The sequence below is a fragment of the Centruroides sculpturatus genome, unplaced genomic scaffold (assembly GCF_000671375.1).
Source record: "Centruroides sculpturatus isolate CEXI.00-Female unplaced genomic scaffold, Cexi_2.0 scaffold1337, whole genome shotgun sequence".
NCBI classification, from domain to species: domain Eukaryota; kingdom Metazoa; phylum Arthropoda; class Arachnida; order Scorpiones; family Buthidae; genus Centruroides; species Centruroides sculpturatus.
Window position 1 is genome coordinate 96,256 of NW_019385460.1, and position 11,101 is coordinate 107,356.

The 11,101-nt window shown below is 29.0% G+C and overlaps 3 long non-coding RNA genes across 5 annotated transcripts; 2 read left to right on the forward strand and 1 right to left on the reverse strand.

Moving 5' to 3' along the window:
* Positions 1–573: 573 nt before the first annotated feature.
* On the reverse strand, positions 574–1,091 carry LOC111639217. The gene is made up of 3 exons (XR_002759027.1): positions 1,022–1,091; positions 791–909; positions 574–718 (listed from the first exon to the last, which is right to left on the reverse strand). It is a non-coding gene; the product is annotated as an uncharacterized LOC111639217 (long non-coding RNA).
* Positions 1,092–1,552: 461 nt separating this feature from the next.
* Positions 1,553–3,696, forward strand: LOC111639223. The gene is made up of 3 exons (XR_002759029.1): positions 1,553–1,643; positions 3,349–3,470; positions 3,546–3,696. It is a non-coding gene; the product is annotated as an uncharacterized LOC111639223 (long non-coding RNA).
* Positions 3,697–6,843: 3,147 nt separating this feature from the next.
* On the forward strand, positions 6,844–10,070 carry LOC111639224. 3 transcript variants are annotated; one of them, XR_002759032.1, is made up of 3 exons: positions 6,844–7,198; positions 7,840–7,939; positions 8,281–10,070. It is a non-coding gene; the product is annotated as an uncharacterized LOC111639224 (long non-coding RNA). The 3 variants fall into 3 exon arrangements; XR_002759031.1 differs by having other exon boundaries at positions 7,840–7,932; XR_002759030.1 differs by having other exon boundaries at positions 7,840–10,070.
* Positions 10,071–11,101: the final 1,031 nt, after the last annotated feature.

An 11,101-nucleotide genomic window follows, 5' to 3' on the forward strand; every position in this document is an offset into this window, starting at 1 on the left:
CATGAGGAAAACCAACGTCCCGCGGGAAACTATGAATACCTCCATCTTATTATTGTTTATTATAATTCTATTTATTATTGTATCATCTCTACGTTGTGATCTCTACGTTGTAACCTTGTGATCATCAATACCTTTACAATAAATAAGATTAATAAAGGCAAAAAATATGTAAATACAGTATATAAATTTTAAAGTAGGTTTATATACTCTTGTGTCAGTGTTTGCGACTTCATTTTTAGTTTTTTACTACTGCTCTGGTAATGATCAGTAATGACTTTTCTGAGAAAGATTAATAACCTTCCCACCCAAGTCAGGATGATAAAGAGGTGTGAGCCAGTTTCTTAGGGGATCAACCTCGTGTGCCCTGCTGACTTCGAAGAAACTGACTAAAAGCAGATAGAAAACAGAGGAAATGGAAGGGCCTATTTGAACTAAAATGAAAAGCGTCAAAAGAAAAAAAAAATACTACAAAATAAATATCAATACATTACAAATTTAGTTTTAAGTTCTTGAATGAAACGAAGCATAAAAGGAAAAAATAAAGATGAAAAAACATTTATTAGAATACTTTTATAAAATTTCAAAACAATTTTATTAATATATTTCAATATTTAATACAGTCAATATGGGTATTGATATGACCGTCGATTATAATTTCTCTTCGGTGGTACTCTAAAGCGAATAAATACGTCCGCTACTCCACTGCTATTTGCGTAATCTGTAAAGATATCAACAATTCAGTTAATTGACACAAAATAATAATGTAGAAATTACGGGAATTTTAGCATACGTCGATAAGCTCTTGGATCAATAGGATTGTAATAAGATTCCGGTGAATAATATGCTTGTGTAGTTATACTGAGAACTGACAAGCAAAGTACAACTAAAAGCAAATATCTATAGTCCATCCTGTTTAAAATGTAAAGATGATTATTATGTACTGTGTAGACAAAAATTATAAACTTACAAAGTATTATAAAAATTATTGTTGGAAATTATAAATAAATAAGTTCTTACTTACTTATTTTGTCTTCACTAACCAATTCGCAGTTTTCTGAGGCGAAATCTCTCTCTTATATAGGCTATGCAAGTCTACTTTATTAAACTATATGCTCGCCTACACAACATATTTAATTTTCATTAACTTTAAACATAAATCTAAATAACATTTATTATATTGACATTTATAGGAATATTTATTTTTTAACGAAATTAACATTTATCCAATCTTTTTAATTTAATATACATTCAATAAAGCGAAAGCATAGACCTAAATAATTCTTATTGTTATTTAAAATAAGAATTACGTAAGACTATGCTTTACAATTTAATAAATACTTTTGCTTTGTAGAATTTATATAATAAAAATCGGATAAAGGTTAATTTTGTCATGATAAATAATGTTATATTAAAATAAATGTTTTTTTTTCTTAGAATTTATATTATAAAAATGGAATAAAGGTTAACTTTATCAAGATAAAAATTCTTATAAACGTCAATATGATAAATATGTTTTTAAATTTATGTTTAAAGTTAATCAATATTAAATATATTGTGTCTACGCATATAGTTAATAAAGTAGCCTATATAAGAGGAAGATTTCTCCTCAGAAAACTGCGAATTGGTTAATGAAGAAAAAATAAGTAAGTAAAACTTTATTTTATAACTTTCAGTAATTATTATATTACTTTGTAAGTTTATAATTATTTTTGTCTACAGTACAGCCATTATACACTGTACAAAGTTGTAATTATTGCCAAATATAATAAGCATATCTAACAAGAGAGACTCCTTGATAATGTAATTTACAACATTAATTGAGTGATAAATATTTTTACAGCACACGACTAATTCAATTTTCAAAAATTATATAATTTTTATATTTTGAAAGCTGTATTTATTTAAAAAAAAAAAAAAACATTATTTAATTACCGCAGATACTTTGGCATGATCTATAATCAAAGAAGTATTTTAAATTATGATCTTAACAGAATTTAAAGAGTTTTGTAATATTTTTAAAATATTTCTAAAAGTTTTAGTTAATATTTTTCAAATATACTTTAAGAGAATTCAATTTTAATGTTGTAAAAATTAATATTGGTAGGTAAATGAGTAGCGTTATTTAAAACTTCTCATAAACATAATTAACAGTGTCACACTTGACGACGATTTAACACAAACCGAGCAACAAACTCTTCCTATCTCTCTTCTGGGTGGTGTTCTCGGATACAAATTTTTACAAATTTTATCTACAGAAGTAACTACGTCAGTCTTATAAATAAAGCCTAAAGATAATGATAGGAATATATGGGTTGGGAATATATAGTTAGGATTTCCGGGACATTTCCGTTTTTGACCCTCTGTCCTGGCAAGAAAGCGTCTCCGGTTTGTCCCTATTTATAAGTTCCCTTGTAATATTGTCGCTGCCAGTTTTTCTGCCAGAGGACGTGTCCAATTTGGCCAGGTAATTTTTAAAGAAGCAATCAAATAAGTAAAGTACTGTAATCAGAAATACGAAGCCAAATTTTTGAGGAAATGTCAAAAGGAAGCCAAATTTTGAAACGCGGACAAAAATATAGCTAAAAAAGTGCCAAAAGTAAATAGCTATAGATCTTATTAGAGGAAAGCTATTTGATTGAAGCCAATAAACTCAATCAAAATTAAAATGTTTAGGTCTCAGTCATGCGTATGTGCAGTACCACACTTTTTTAAAACTCTTTCCCTTCCTGTGAGCACTAAGAGGGCCATTTTTTTAACAATATAGATTCGCCAGACCCACGCCTGGATGTTAAAGGACAGGAATCCGACATATCCGGATAGACCACAATCTGAAAAATTCATGGGGCTTTTTTTACCCGTCCAGATTCGTTTGGTAGATTACCACCTTGACCGCTCGGCTACCCGACCCTTAAATTAATATATGTACAGTATCCATTTGATAGTACTTATATACGTAGGCTGCTACTGTGCACCCTAAAAAGTGACGATGATATATGTCCCCGGATTTGCTGGAAAAAAAATCTGGTTACCCTAATATTTTACTTAATACTTTACTACACTTAGCACAAACCCTAGGTTTGTGTTAAGTGGTCTTCAAAGATGCAACAGTAAATATTTACTTTACGTCAGATTTTAAAGTTAAAAAAATAAGCTTTTTTCGTAATTTTTACGTGTAAAGATCACATATAAATAAATTTATTACTATAGTTTGCTTAAAGATAGATAATGTAATATCTTTGAATAGTTTAAGTTCGATTAAACGACTATTAATTTTAGACATTTTTACTAAAGTCTCTATCATCTGCATTAAATATTGCGTAATTTAACATATAATAAATTTCTTTACAGGATGGACTACAGATATTTGCTTTTAGTTGTACTTTGCTTGTCATCTCTTGGTATAACTACACAAGCATATTTACCGGAGTATCAGTCTTATTACGAGTCTATTGAGCCTAGAATTCATCGACGTATGCTAAAATTATTGTAATTTCTACATTATTATTTTGTGTCAATTAACTGAATTGTTCTTGATATCTTTACAGGACACGCAAATGGCAGTGGCATATCGGACGTATTTATTCGCTTTAGAGCACCACCAATAACAAATTATAACCGACGGCCATATCCATACCCATATTGACTGTATTAAGTATTGAGATATATCAATAAAATTGTTTTAAAATTTTATAAAAATGATCTGATAATTTTTTTTTTGTTTTTTTTCCCCATGCTTTTATTTTGATGAAGAATATAAAGCCTAAATTCGTAATGTATGACTTATGAACTAAAGTTTATATTTTGTAATTATATTTTTTCTGGTGGATTTTAAAGAATTAAAAGCTATTGGCTTTTTCTCAGTAACATACCATATAAGGGGCAGTTGATATAAGTTTTATTGAAATGCATTTCGAATCTAATGCTGCACGATAAAACGACGTTCTTGAATATGAATCCATCATAATCACAAATAGAGAATTATTCATTTTAAATGATACATATTAAAATTTAAAAATATTTTAAAAGGAGAATTTGCCAAGAAGCAACTGCGCTGTTTTGGGTGCTGTAAAAAAGAAAATGAAGAATAGTTGACGATAATACAAAATGAAAATGCTGATATTTAAAACAATTCAAAACAAATTAATAAAAATGAGAAAAATCTACCAACGCATTAGTAACTTTCCGGGATTTTATTTAAAAAATAACTTTTATATTATTAATGGTAATAAATGAATAAAATTGTATATGGTGCCATATTTTAGGATATTTTGTTATAAAAACTTTTTATATTTTATAAAATGGAAAAACGCTTAATTTTGAAGGTAGAAATGAGTTTTATTTATTTATTTATTTAAAAAAAAAGAAAGATGTAAATACTAACCAGAAGTACAATTTTTATTACGTTTGACCCATTGAAAAATGTGACACGTGACTATCGCAACTAACATTTAATAGTATTTTATCAATTCCTCTTATATACAAGCTACCGTGCCAAATTTTGTTTCTTTATCTTCAGCTCGTCCTGAGATATTAAGCGAAATAGACGACAACACACATTTTATTTTTTGCCTTTAGTTTGTCTTCTTTGGGTTCTGGAGATCTCAAAACGTGAAGATTTGCAAAAAAACTCGGAAGGTCAAACTTGACACGATTCCAATACTTTCCTTGTTATGTAGGGGAGACCGGGGCAACTTCGGCATGCGGGGCAAGTTTGTCAAGCACTTTTTTTTAAAAACAAATTAAAAGGAGAATTTGGTTATAGGTTAGGCAGTTGAGTTTTATTGGTGGCTTGTTGAGTGTAGTGTTTTTATTGTTCTCCAACAAGCGTAGTTGAATTATCAAGCAAATTTTCATTTTCGTTCAATTCCATATAATATTTTTTTTCCATTTATATTGAATTGGCAGGTTTTGTTATAATTCCATGATAACGAAAGTTACTTTTCCTGTTAGAAGGATGTAACTTCAACTTATTCACGTGGCCAGATCGTGGCTTGGCATTCTGTTCTCAGGGTTGTACTTAATGTTTCGAAATCATGACTAGCGGGGTAAGATCGGCAACATAAAGCCACATTAGAAGCAAAGGATAAAAATCAAACAGATGATAAATGAAAACATGTTTGCATTTGTTATTCATGTATATATGTCTTTGAACTTGCATTTCGTTGTAATAATATTAAATGGGTGTTGGATTTGTATTTCTTTGTTTTAATAGTGAATTCCAACTTATACATTGTTAATAACATAATTTTATATACGTGCCTATCTTGCCCCATTACTGTTGCCCCTATACCAGGGGCAACTTTAATAAAAATAATTAAAATAATTACAACTTTACAAAAAGAGAGAAGTTGCCGATCTTGCCCCTATACCCGGGGCAACTTCGTCAATTTCTCTCTTCTTGTAAAGTTGTAATTATTTTAATTATTTTTATTTCCAAACTGATTTTAACCAGTTCTATAGTAAGGTAACATTCCAATAGACAATATGCAAAGCTTTTTTTTCAGTTTACAGCAGTATTTATTACACAAAATTTAAGTAAAGCTTAACATGCCGATCTTGCCCCGGTTTCCCCTATATATAACAGCATGGAATATAAAATTAAAAACGACACATAATTTAATCGTTTAACGAACTTAGTGACATTCTGAGGCGTAAAACTGACGTCTCGTAAAACCTAAAAAATTTGAGTTTTTTGATATTTCAGATTTTTCTGGTAATATATATACTCAAATGCATTATTTTATTTATCTTCGAGTCTGCTTCTACACAAACATATTTTGTCAGTGAGTTAGCCAGTTAATCAACATAATGCCAATGTTGCTTTATTATGTAGATGTGAGAAAATGGCTAGTTTAATGAAATATTATAGGTACGATTTGTAATTTCTTACTCTTTTGCCTATGCCCTACTGTGTTTTAACATATCATCGTTTCTTATAATTTTCATTTTCTACTTCTGCACTATGAGCCTTTACAAGATTCTTGGCGTAAATACAATTTTCTTTCGCCTCTTTCTGACTTCAGTTTTCTCATTAAAAAGAAAATATATAAATATTTTGCATTGTCTAATATTTACCTTTACAATTTTTCTTCAGCTATTTCTTATCTACAGTTAAATGGGTGATTTCTTTATCCTATTTATAAATATATAGGCTAAGGAGTACAAACAATAATTGCAATCATTTGTAGAAATGTTTGTGTTATGTTAAATAATGAATAACGGTATCTGATTATCAAGTATTTTGTTACAAATGTTTCCCCATCGTCTATTTATTCTTAAATTGAACGTTTGGATATTATTTTCGTTTCGGATAATTGCATTAATTTATTTTATTTTTACTGATACAACTTCATCTTTATTTATTTTCTTGTCTTCTTTTTATATTTCTCAAGGTATTAATTAAATTTAAAATTTATTTTTAATATTTTTCTCACATTTATTGTGATATTTGTATTGCCAAATTGAGCGTATTTGCCATTTTAGTCATTGATCTCGAAGAGCAGAATAAATTTACTTTAATGTTTCCATGTGTAATTTGAACGATAAATCACTTTTTTTTTAATTTTAAACACATCTAAAATATATTCAAATATTTTATTTAAATATATTAATATATTTGTTCTTTTTTACACTTAAAGTTCACGGAATTCTTTAATTTATCACTCTGGGTATCCGCTATCAAGTCTAAAAAAAAGCAACCCCAAAAAATTTTGGTGAGACGATTTAGGATAATTTAGTCCCTATCTCACGGTACTATTATGGGCCTAGCCGAATCCACAATGCTTATGTAAAATACTTTATATACCAATGATTTTGTTAGAAAATAATAAATTACCTATAATATAAAAATCGTTTTCAAACATAAAGTCTTTTTAATAGAAGATAATTTTCTGTTGAGAAATAATCCATCGTATTTCACATCCGATTTTTACTTATTTCCGAATTATACGAAATTTAAAATTAAAACGAAATATTGGCCATTTATAGTAATGATTTAAATTGTTTAACATAAAATTTTCGACGTAATAAGTGATGCATTTGTTACGACGTCATACATCATTAACAATAGTTTTCAATTGTTCTTTATTTTATTGTTTGTTGCCAAAAATGAAGAGAAGGTCTTTCTGAAAATTTTGATTGTTTTTCTCTTTATTTCGAAACCTTCCTCAGAATTTTGATTTGGTTACATGTGTTAAAAGTAATTAATTATTTGCTTTTGTTTACGTGATTCTAAAATTGTATAAATTCGGATAAAGCCTCGACTCATACAAATTAAATTAATTAAGTTAATTTATAAATAAATTTTAGTTAGATATAGGCGTAAATTAGATGCTTATACTCAAATTATTAAAATAATCGTGTGATAATTTTGTAATAACTTAAATACAGAAATTAATTCTGGAATCTAATATGTTTGAATAACAATAGGACATAAACTATCCTCTTAAGTATAAAAAAGCCATTTCTTAACGAAGTATGTATATATGATCGATACAGAAATCAGGACTGTGTTAAATTAAGGTAATATAAGCATTGTCCTAAACAGATAGGCCTACTATTATTAAAGTTATATAAAACAGTGAAAGGAATATTATTAATAGCTTTTATAATTCGATTTATAATTACATCACGATTTATAATTTGATCACAATCAATTATCATATTTAAATCGCAGAAAAGTAACTTTTAATAAACAAACTTCTTTTATCTTCTTACACTTTTATTTATTTCCCAAGAATCATATTTATTTTTTTCCATATAAATCTTTAAAGTCCTAAATTCTGATAATATTCATTCTTGCAAATTATCATCTTTTATTTTATGAAAATTTCATTTCAGATATTTTACAAGAATATCACTTTTTGGATTGTGTTGCTTCAAGATCGAGTTTTCTTTTGACATTTCTTCCTCGCGACACTAGAAAGAAGAATCGTGATAAGTAGCTTAATTTCTATACTTTTTTCGTTTAATTAATGTCGATAATAATCGAGGATTAATAGATGATAATCAGCTTCTTTTGCAAACTTGAATTAGTATAGAAGTTTACATTGTAATTTTTGACATTATAATTTTACAAATCAAAATACTAAATCCATTATTTAGTATAAATACTATTGTCGTTTAGTAAAAATTCATTAAAAATTTTGTAAAAAAGAATGGAAAAAACGATTAAAACATTTTAAAAATTTAAAAAATTATATAATTAATACAATTGATTAGATTTAAAAGTAATTAAATTTAATTTTTTAATTTATTAATTGTCAAGAGTGGTTATTTTAGTCAGGCTTACAAGATAATATTTTCTCCGAAAAAATAATTCGCACTGGAAGTAACATTTGACAGTATAAGTTAGAAAAAAAGATTTCTATAATGATGAATTCGGTTTCTGGACCGAAGACTAAATGGCAGCAGCTAAGTAGCCGATTTGTAAGAGGATATTGCAAGAAATGAATGGTAATGCTGGCTGAAGCAATAATGAAAAAGATTTTTGTTCTGATTATAGAATTTCCAGGCTAGAAGAAACTTAATAATTATCATTGCAAATAAGTTGAAAGAAATAGTAATTGTTTCCTTATCTAATTATAAACAATTTATATACCTGTAACCACGAACTTCATATGCAATGTGCAAACAGGGTTCTGAAAATGTGACAAGTCTTAAAAGCCACTAATTATAAACTAAGATAGAAAAATTATAACAAGTAAACAACAAAAGTCTTTCCATTAAACAAAATGTTTATTTCTGTTTTAAAGTTCACTGATTTCTCACTTATGAGTCGTTTTTCACTGGTCCTGGCTGAAGCCTATGGGAGTTAAAGTCTAAAATCTCCCATTTGAACGATTCTCAGTTTTATACACTTACATATATTTCAGACTAGTGTATTTTTTCCTCTCTTTACTGTTGTGATTGTCAATCACAAGAACAGAGTGGAGTCACTTTGCCACGGGTCAAACAGGTATCCAGGAAGATAAAAGAGCAGAGAGAATTAAAAAGTTATAAAGTAAAATTTGTAAGCATTATTTTGTTATTTTTTAATTACTCAAATTAAATATTTGATCCGCAATATGGATTTAATAAATTTCTAATTTAATTTTGACCTATTTTCGAAAATGTTTGCCTTTTAATAAGTAATGCTTCCATGCAAGTGGAAACATTACAGAGATTGTTGCCTAGCAAGCAGTTAGCAGTTATGAACGAAAGCAAAACAATTGTGGTTCAAATTTAATTGTATTTAAAATGCATAATACTTTATCAACTGAGTGTCAAACAACGACCAGACATGGAAATGAGTCTCCCAAAAATTTCATGCAAGATTAGTAACAGTTTACGATGCTGGAACTGTGGACAAAGCTAATGATTTCTCAACATGACTACTCTAGAACTACCTACTGCTTTCATGTCAGAAGCCATACAGAAACTGGTGTTTGAAGTTCTTGACAGTCCTCCTTACAGCCTAGATTTGGCACCTTCAGACTTTTGGTCGATTTCTATTCTGAAGAGACGTCTCAAAGGAATTGATTTCGTCTGTGACGATATTCAAGCCGCCACGAGGAAATGGTTTAGAGAACAACCTGAAGATTTCTACAGAGATGAGTTTGAAAACTGGTTAAACATTAGAGTACCTGAAACATTAGAGTATCGAACACGAAAGAGACTATCTAGAGAAATGAAATGCGTTAATTAAAAATTAGAAATATTGAACTTTGTTCAGTTTGATATCTTACTGTAGAGCTTGTACATAAATATGGAGGCATTACTTAGGAAGTCTCATATATATAATTAGCTTAATTATTATCATATTATTATAATTAATTGTAACATATTTTATAATTATATATTTCAATGTGTTATATATATAATGTAAAACTATGTGGTTACTTTCAAAATGTAAACAATTCCTACTTTATTCATTGCTATTGCTTATATTTTTAGATGCATTAATGACAATATCTATAGATAAGAATTTTGCACTCGTTGTAAAGATTATTTATATCAATTTGGTGTTAATTCTTACGATTTTTAACATTTAATCGTTCTTGTATTTAGTTTAAAAAGAAAAATCTGTTTTAGTTATTTGTCGAAACCGTGTCTTCTTTTTCTTGTTTCTTCTGATTCTATGTCACGACTTGGTGCATTTATAGACACTTGGCAAATAATTCCATCACCTACATTTACTTCTTACAGAAACGCGTTTCGGGCTTTCGCCCCTCTTCAGTCTGTTACGTCGATAGTTGTGACTTGTGTGTCCGTACTTCCCGCTCCCTTCCCCTCCCCTCTTTTTTCCCGACTTGACGGACTCCCCCGCATGCCTCGTAATTTGTAACATTACCCTTCTCCGAGTGTTGCACACAGCCTCGCCTGCGACTGTATAAACATTCTATTTTATTTTAATAATTGAAGCCAGTTTTTATGGATGTCGATGCTAAGGTTCTTGTTAATATTATTTTTGTCTATGGTAATTTCGTAGCTTTCTTTGAATTTCCTTTTGTACCAATTTTTTTCTTTGTGTACTATTGTTGCATCCTTTTTATCTATTTTGCAGTTGTGGGTCGTGCAGTGTTCGTAAAAAACTGAGTTGATTCTGTTATACTTCAGGTCTGCGATGTGTTCTTTTAGTCTTGTTTCTAATTTTCTTTTTGTTTCACCGATGTATACTTTTGGGGGTTCGCATGTGCAAGGTATTTTATAGACGACTTCGGTAGTGCTGTATTTGTCTGGTTGTTTATTTCTGTCGGGTACAGTCTTCCGGATTCTTTTTTGCAGGTTGTTATAGGTTGGGGCTAGCTTTATATCTATTTTTTCAAAGCTTTTGTTTACTTGTTCAAAGAAGCCACGGATGTAAGGGAAGGGTATGTATCTTACGGTGTTTCTTTCGTTTTGTTTATTTACCAGCCTTTTGTTGTTCATTTTTCTTTCCCAGTTGTTTAGCATTCGTTTTGGATAGCCGTTTAGTAGGAATTTTGTTCGTAGTTCGTTGAGATGTTTTTCCTTCGTCGGTATTGAGCTTGTTCTGTTCTCGATCTTTTTATATTCCATGATGAATATGTTTTCTTTTATGTACTGCGGGATGTTTGAGTTGTAGTTTAGCACTTTCCTGATC